Consider the following 9452-nt stretch of genomic DNA (forward strand, 5'->3'; position numbering starts at 1 on the left):
ACTCCATGCAGTTTGAGAGTTTGAAAGTGGAGAGACTAAGAAGTCACTTTTACTTATCAACTACTATGTCCCAGAAAGTGTGAGCTGCACTTTCCATAATAGGCTATCTTCTTTAATCCTCAGAACCACTCCTGGGACCCCAGCCTCTGTGATTTTTCCACCTCCCTGGGCTGCCTCCCAGTACTATGAGAAATGCATTTCTTATCAAGTGTCAAGAACATTGAGATGTTATCTATCCCTCGTGAAAGTTCAGCTGGTGTTTAAAAGTTCATCCTTTTAGTCATAAATTTCTTGGTTACTAGTAAGCCAAAAATGGAACTAAAGCAGGGGAATCTGGGTGGCTCGGTCGGTTGAGTGTTTGACTTCAGCTCAGGTCATGATATCACAGTTCATGGGTTCAAGCCCCACGTCAGGCTCTGTGCTGACAGCTCAGAGCCTGGAGACTGCGTCTCCTTCTCTCTCTGCCCCTTTCCTGCTTATGCTCTGTCTCTCTCTCTCAAAAAACAAAAAAAAAAAAAAACAACACATTAAAAAAAATAAAAAACTAAAGCAATCTGCAGCAACGATTTTTTTTAACCAAAACTAGGTATTCATTGCCACTTTCTTACTACTTTATTTTAATTATTGTAGTTTTTCAGAAGCTACACAAGTCAGACATAGTATATAATTTTAAGTAAATGTTCTTAGTTTGGCTTCTAGAATATTGCATTTTACCCTGCCTGCAGAATGGTGCAGATATAATCCTGTGAACTCATGAACAGATAGCACGGTCTGCTGCATTTGTAAAATTTAGTGCAAACGCTGGATCGTTGACACAAATTACGTTTACTAATATTTTTCTTATATTGAGTTTTCTATTTCACTTGTCCATTAAAGGTATCTGATGAAAATTTTATCTTTCCTTCCTTTTCTCTGCTTTTTCTTATTCAGAGGTATACCCTGACTCTTCTTTATAGGAGCCAGATGACTAATCCCGTCAGGTAGCCTTATTCTCCTTGGTTCATTAAATTGTAAATTCCTTGAGCTCAGGAACTCTGTCCAATTCTTTTAATCCCACCTCCCACCCCAGACTTAAATTTCTGATACACGAAGGAGCTTAATAAATGAGTGTTGCATTCACTGGGGTGGAAATGTAGCAGCTGTCTGCCCTTGGTGGGCATCCTGTTTGTGCCTCCACAAGTCCCTCCACAAGCGTTGAGTGCTTCCAGAAGGGGGCTTAGGTTCACAGGGAGGCACAGTCACTGTGACAGACAACAGAGCCAGAGCCCTGGGCTCCACGGTCCAACCTACCTGCCCCTTCCTCTTGCTACATAAAGCGCTGCCTTTCTTTGCCCCACCCCTTCCCTGGGAATCAGGTTGTTGTCATTGCCCAGATCTATTTGTATCACTTAGAATCTAGAAATGTGAAATGAACGGAATAGCACTGGAGTTCTCCCCCTTCTCCCCCTTTTATTGTATAACTGAAGAATAAAAAATGACTATCCTGCGATTACTTTTTGCCCTCACCTGTTTTGCAACCTAACCAAAGCAATTGTTAAGAGTCATGTTGGAACCATTTGTGAATCAAGAAAATCCACCCTATAAGGTTAGAGTAGGTGTTCAGGCCTTATCCTTCTATATCAGCCTTTTACCTAAATATTTCAATTTGTCTTGAACTCTTATTATTTTTTTTTTCTGACTTCCTTTCTTCTGCTAATGTCAACTAGTTAGGTATGTGTGTTTAAGTATATGAAAATATAACTCCTACGGCCCCAAACTGCTTTTAGAAGTTGCAAGAACTCAGAAGATATAGTTCTTCTGGCATCCATGTGCTCTCTGCTCAGAGCCCCAGGAGCCTGGCTCTCTGTAGACATGAGCATGTATGGGGCAAGGCATTGGTGGCCCCAGTGAGGCAGAAGGATGAGCCTCTAGCTCCACAGCCTAGAAAACTTTTACTGAGCACTTATTGTATGCCAGGCACTGTGCTGGGCACTGGGGATACAGAGATGAGTAAGAAATGCATTCTATTCCAGCAAAGGAGATTATACATAAGCAGATAATTATAAAACAGGGTAGGAAAGGCTGTGGTAGACAGTCGTACAGAATGAAGGAGGAGCACAAAAGGGGCCGCTAACTCAGCTGGCAAAAACCAAAAGTGGTTGCTTTTGCTTTTTCTTTTTTTTTCCGAGGGAGCTGGAGCTCTCCAGCAAGCACGCTCACATGCGGGGGAGGGGCACAGAGCGAGGGGGGAGAGAGAGAATCCTAAGCAGGATCCATGCCCAGCACAGAGCCTGACGTGGGGCTCGATCTCACCACGAGACGCTGACCTGAGCCGAAATCAAGAGTGGGACGCGTAACTGACTGAGCCACCCAGGCGCCCCTGGAAGTGGTTTCTTAAACGGAGCCTGGGAACTGGGATGGAGGATGGGGGTGGTGCAGGGCAGGGAATGAGGGAAGGGAATTAGGGGGGAGGAGAAGGTAAAGAAAAGGACTCTGGGAGGAGGTGGCACCCTGACCTCAGGCACCTGAGAGATGGCTGGATGCAGGGAGCGTTCAGGGCGCTAACTACGTGAGTTGAGCGCTGCTGAAGGGGCAAGCGCAAAGAAGGTAATTGGAGGACAGGAGTGTCCTTGAATTGGAGGACTCGAAAGAAGCAAGCTGGTTCGAGTCGTGGAGGACGCGCTTTACCTCGCGAAGGTATTGAAATGGATCTACCATTGCCTTTCTGCCTAGAGCTGTAAGGAGGCACTAGAAACAACGTAAGCAGAACGGCCTTGCCTTTTGCCTTCTAGATGGAGCCGTCGGAACAACGTTTAGGATATGTTTGGACAGCAGAGCACCAAAGTCAGAGAGAAAGCTATTGCAGGGTCCAGGCAAGGGTTAATGGGTACGTGCATCGGGGCAAGGGTGACAGGAATAGAAGAGGCAATGAATTCGAGGCGGTCAGAATTGGCAGCACTGGGTAAACAGTAAGCACGCGTAGTGGTGGTCAGAGGAGGGAATTTAGAACGATTCCCAAGTTAGAAACTTAAGTGGTCAAGAAAACGCAGGAGGGGTAGCAATTTAGAGATTATGCTGATTTCAGTTCCGGGCGTGTTGCGTTTTGAGCCATCCCCGGAGATCCAGACAGAAATACCCATCAGCAGTCAGGCACATACGCCCACATCTGAGGTGCGAGCAGAGATTTGAGAATACAACTATCGGAAGAGCCCACAGCCAATATTTGAGAACGAGCACACAGGGTTGATTCAATTTTATCCCTCAGTTAATAACACCTGTCTAAAAATCCCAGCTCGCTTCAACATCAAGATGTAGATACATGCACACGTACGTGTGCATATGTGTGCTTATACGCTGTTCCCCCACCCCACTACCGATTTAAAAAATAATAAATATCCGTGAAACATTGCATCAGAAGAGGCGTTCTCGAGGAATGTAGACAAAACAACATAAGCCAAAAACCACACACCTACTCCAAAAAAAGAGCAGTGCGTGTAGAAAATTACAGCTTTGAATCCATGTCAAGGAAGAGTGTTTGACAGCTACAGGATATGAGAAGATTCAAATAACTAACTTGTTTGGTTTGAGGGAAAAGAATGTTCACAGGAAGTCACAGGAGAACCCCTTATATCCTCAGTATCAGGTAAAGTCACCATTAGTGCATCCTCACCCCCATTCACCCTGATAATATGTGCTTAATGTGTTTACAGAGCCTTGCTTTTTCCCTCTAGGAAGGATGAAACTACAAAATACTGTACTGCTTGTTTTGAGATCTGAGCATTCACTACATTTTGCTGTTTCAAAAAGAAAGTTAAGTTCTATGCATTTTCTAGAGAAAAGAAGCTTTGTATCTGTGTAGTACGACCTATATTACCTTCCAGAATGACAAACAATACTGGGAACTCTCGTACTGAGTGATTTAAAGAATTCTATTTCTTATGGTTCCTCTCCTGGAATGGCAGAAAAATAAACGTTTAACTGTTGATAAATATTGTATGTTCAAATCTGAATCACACTGAGAAGCCCATGCTAGTTTTTCCAAAACTCTAAAATTCTCCGGAATGCTTAAATGTTTTATTATCGTAAGCTCCGTAAGAATTGTCTGTCAGTGTAGAAAAGGGAGATTAGAAAAAGCACGGTTATGATCTGTCCTTTCAGATCAATAGTGAGTTAAAATAGAGACCTGACCAAAAAAATAAATAAGTAAAGTCATATAAAAGCTCAGGCTGAGGTGGTGGTTTATCTTTTAGAATTTCAGAAGAATTATCGTGAGAAAATGAGAAACTGCAAAATAGCTTTCGTTCAATTACTAGTCAAACGTCTACATCTGTGTGAAGTCCAAACTGAAACCACAAGCAATCCTAAATGGAAAAAAACTGACCTCCCTGAAAGATAGCATTTCATAAAGGTGGTGTGATAGTTGATCCTTTGTGGAGAAACTTGTTCAACAACAAGAGAAATACAGGTTTGTGTATAACAGAGTAATTACCTATTTAGTGAAAACATTGTTGACTTTCAGTTATTTTCTGGCTACTTTGAGGACAGTCTGTAGAAAAATATAAGTTGTATTTTGACTTTGCCCCTCCTCAATAGTTGATGTGTGTCGGAAGAGAAAAAAAAAAGTCATTCCTTCAGTTGCCTGGATAAAATTATAATTATAAAAGTAATTTATTTGGCTTGTATTGGATTCCAGAGCCTAAGAAAAATTATTTGAATTTACTTCTCTCCAGTCCACCTTCTGTAGCCCAGGTAAAAGTAGCTGATTTTGCGTTGATCACAGAGCATTGACGCCTGTCATACATTCAGGAGAGGAGGCGCCTGGAAAGCAATGTGGAGGAATTTAAGGCACGTCATCAAGTTTGTTCCGGTCATTTCCTACCGTGGCCTGCCACAATGCCCCAAGTGGCCATTAACAAATGGCTTTGTGCTAAGGCAGTGGTTCCCAAACCTTGTTTTGTAGGACATCAGGGCTGAGGGATATCCTTCACATAGAAAAAAAAAAAAATACAGGCATTCTGTATTCAGGTAAGTTTGGAAAATGCCAGTTAAACAAAATTAAGTAGAATGGGTTCTTTGCATGGTGCATCTCTAAGAGAGGGTGACTGCAGAATTTCTTAGATTTTCTCATCTCAGCCCCCTGCATAAACTAGGATTTTCACAGATCTGCTTAAAATGATGGGTTAAGGCCAGGGCACCTGGGTGGCTCAGTCAGTTAAGTGTCCAACTTTGGCTCAGGTCATGATCTTACAGATCATGAGTTTGAGCCCTGTATCGGGCTCTGTGCTGACGGCTTAGCCTAGAGCCTGCTTCAGATTCGGTGTCTCCCTCTCTCTCTACCCCTCCCCCCACCTCAAAAATAAATAAAACATTAAAAAAAAACAAAATGATGGTTTAAGGCATTGACTAGAGCAGTTCTGTGAAAATGGCTGTGTGGATCAGGGAAGGAGATTAAATCAAAAGCCTTAATTGGTACACAATTTTGTTTTCTTTGTCCTTTACAGTGTTTTTAAAAACCTGAAGCCAACATTTACCAATCAGGTAAATTTAAAACTCAGGGGTTCAAAGTTCTCTTGAAAAATCAGAGAATGAGACAAATCTGGGCCTCCGGACCTCCCCAAGCACAATGCGCTGGGTCTTTAGCGGCCGCTGCCCTTTAAGAGAGGGTGCGGGCACCCAGTTTCTAACACTGGGACAGCCCCACTCATTTACCTCACTTGTGTAGCTCCAGAAATACCCCACTGGCCCCTCCCAACCACGTGGTACCAAACACTGGATGGATTCCTTAGGCTCACTGAGAACAGGCTCCGAGGTTGAATCTTGGTAAGTGGTAAATGGCAGGACAAAGCCTGGAATATGGAACCAAATGTGCCAAAATGTTGACAGTGGTTATCTACACAGCTGGGGTTATAAAATGTTTTCTTCTTACTTTTACTTTTTTTTTTTTGTTTGCACTTTCCACATATTCTGCCACAAACACGTATGTCCCTTCTAATGAAAAAGAAAATTAAAAAAAAAAAAAGCTAAAAAGAATAGGAAATAGGGATTTTTTTTCTTTTTTTGAGATTTGGCTACTATAGAAATATCTGTCTTCCTTTAAATCGTAATTAATAAAACCAGTAAGAAGTAGGAATTTGATGCAAGAAACCAAAAAATAGATCTGTTTCAAGAGTTGTCGTAAGATCCTGTCTCTTAGCTTTTTACCATAAATTAATAATAAATTCATAGTTAACATTTTATGGGGGGGGGCGGTAGAAAGATGTTGTTTTGACTTATATGAGTATGGTTTCTGGAACTTGGACACTTTTTAGCTTCTAGAATATGATATAAAATAAATCACCTTTTTTATGTAGAATTGATAAAAATAAATAGAAGAATAGTAGATCTTTCTGAGACGATACAGGAGCTTGGGAGAATTGAAGTGGAAAATTAAGGCCCACCTTACTGGCGAAGGTAGTTTCAAGTTTTGATGAAGTTTGCTTGAAGCTGGCCAGAACTCAATAGTGAGTGAAAAAACGTGCCGCATTCCAAACTTTTGTATAACACATAGGCGTTTGGAATGCTGAGTTGGAATCTAATTCCTAGGCAGAGGAAAGAAAATGGTGCTTCCTTCCAACAACTGAGAGTGGACGTACTGGAAGGACACTTTTGAATTCCTCATTGGATTCGATTGCTTTTTCCTGGTCATAGAAAATAGCCCAGAAATGGGGGTGGGGCAGGACATGCTTTGTGGGTAAGGGTAAGGAACAGGGAGCAGGGAAGCCAAGAATCAAAAGGAAGAGCTTGGAGGTAGCTGAGAAACAAAGAATTAAAAGGGAAATTTATATTTTATAGATTTGGGCAATAAAGGAAGGCAAGGCGTGGTTGTAATTAGTTACAGTTTCTTGGCCGCTCTTAATATGTTTTCTCCTCTATAAAATGGACATAATGGTAGTACCACACTTATAAGTGTAAATGAAATACTGCACGAGAAATGTGTAGTGCAGGACGTGATTAGGGCAATGCACAATGAATTACTATTATAAGCATTGGATTAAAAGCAAGTGGTTTTTGCTATTTTTTATATCCATTTCCAGTTTTATTGGGTAATGATAAAAGAATGTCTCATATAAGATGAAAACATGAAAAAAATTGGTATTCTGAGATTTGTTCGATGGCCTAGTACATGGTCCATTATTTTTTATATGCTCTGTGTGAATTTGAGAAGGCATTGGGGGTACAGAGCTTTCTGCCCATCAGATTAGGCTTCTTAACTGTGATAGTTAAAGCTGTATTCTTGCAATTTTTTTGCTTAATATCAGTTTTGAGAAACTTTGTTTTTACTCGTGCATATGACAAGCAGTAGGATATGAAGAAACTGCTAGTCATATAAAGCTAAGCTGCTATTTAAATGGCCATGAGTTATAAAGTTTTTCCATCGACTATACCTGAATTTGCATAGACTCAAGCTAGCTCAATGTATATAATGGCTCGGATGTTTCAAATGCTTTTCATTAAATGTGTGGTGTCACCTCAACAATCAGGGCAGTGTTAGATCTAGCTTCAAAACCATTGAAGGTATTCACGCTGCCATTTAATTCTGGAAGGTTCGGATAAGATAGTCTGAGGAACATTAGCAGCTTCCGAAGATGGGATCTTCAGACTAGCTAATTTTGTCCAGCCCTGTGGTGTCTAGGAAGGTTGTACCTAGGCCAGGTAAGATAACTGATGTTTATCCTGAACTTGACCTGTGCTTTGACCTAAAGGATTTCACAATTTTTCTTGGTAGCTTGTGAGGAAACTTCCTCTTAAGAAATGCCTTCTCTTTTCATTTATTTATTTACCCATTCATTTATTCTGTAACACTTGTTGCACACCTTTTCTGGACGGCTCAGTATAATACTGAATGTGTCACCTGGGAATGTCAATGTGGACATTCTTCCAGGCATTCTACTTTTATAGGGTATACAGTTAAAAGCTAAAGACATAATTCAGGACAAGAAAATTCTTAAGTGAAAAAAGTGTGTCTTTTGGATGTATGTGTATCTCTTTGTTTTTTATTTAAAAAAATTTTTTTAATGTTTATTTATTTTTGAGAAACAGAGACATGGCACGAGTGGGGGAGGGGCAGAGAGAGAGGGAGACACAGAACTCAAAGCAGGCTCCAGGCTCTGAGCTGTCAGCACAGAGCCCGATGCGGGGCTCGAACTCACGAGCTGTGAGGTCATGACCTGAGCTGAAGTCGGGCGCCCAGCCGACTGAGCCACCCAGGTGCCCCTGGATGTATGTGTATCTTTCATTCAATCTTGATGCTGATGATGGAATCAGAAGAATTGTTTTCACTTTTATTAACTTTATTACCTAAGTCCAGAACATTTCTGAATCTTTGTCAAAGGCACTGATGGAAGGTATAATATTGCCTTTTGTAAAAAAAAAAAAAAAAAAAAAGTTGTATTGAGTTTCAATTAATGTATAATAAACTCATATTTAAAGTATACAATTTGATTAGTTTTGATGTATGCATATATCTATGAATCCACCCCCCCTTCAACATTTTATTGTGCCCCTTGGTAATCCCTCCCACCATCCCTCCACACTTACCACCGGGCAACCACTGGTCTGCTCTCTATCACTGAGATTAGTTTACATTTTCCAGAATTTCATACAAATGGAATCATACAGTAGGCAGACTTTTTGATCTGGCTTCTTTCAATTGGCATGATTATTTTGAGATTCATCCATGTTGCAACACACCCATACTTTTTTTTTATTGATGAACAGTATTCTATCGTATAGATACACCATGGTTTATCCATTCACTTGTTGATGGACATTTGTTTCCAGTATTAAGCTATGAATATCAGTGTACAAGTCCTTGTATGAACTTATGCTTTTATTTCTTGGGGGGAAGTACCTAGGAGTGGAATGGCTAGATCATATGAAATGTGTATGTTTAGATTTTTGGAAACTGCCAAATTTTTTCTAAAATGATTTTACCATTTTACATTCCCACCAAAAGTGCATGCAAATTCCAGTTTCTCCATAGTCTCCCCAATACTTAATATAGCCAGTCGTTCAAAATCTTAGCCCTTCTTGGGGTGCCTGGGTGGCTCAGTCAGTTAAGTATCCGACTTCAGCTCAGGTCATGATATCATGGTCCGTGAGTTCGAGCCCCATGTGGGGCTCTGTGCTGTCAGTTCAGAGCCTGGAGCCTGCTTTGGATTCTGTGTCTCCCTCTCTCTCTCTCTCTCTCTCTCTCTGCCCCTCCCCCACTCACGCTGTCTCTCTCTGTCTCTCAAAAAATGAATAAATGTTAAAAGAAATTTTTTTTTAAATCTTAGCCATTCCAATAGGTAGGCAATGGAATGTCACTGTGATTTTAATTTGCATTTCTTTAATGATCAATGATACAGAACACATTTTCATTTGCTTATTTGCCATCTGTATTTGGGGAAGTATCTTTTGATATATTTTGCCCATTTTTAATTGAGCTATTT

This window comes from Lynx rufus, unplaced genomic scaffold, assembly GCF_022079265.1.
Source record: "Lynx rufus isolate CCGP_SWC_20201006 ecotype Redwood Valley unplaced genomic scaffold, mLynRuf1.p SCAF_1, whole genome shotgun sequence".
Classification (NCBI taxonomy): Eukaryota; Metazoa; Chordata; class Mammalia; order Carnivora; family Felidae; genus Lynx; species Lynx rufus.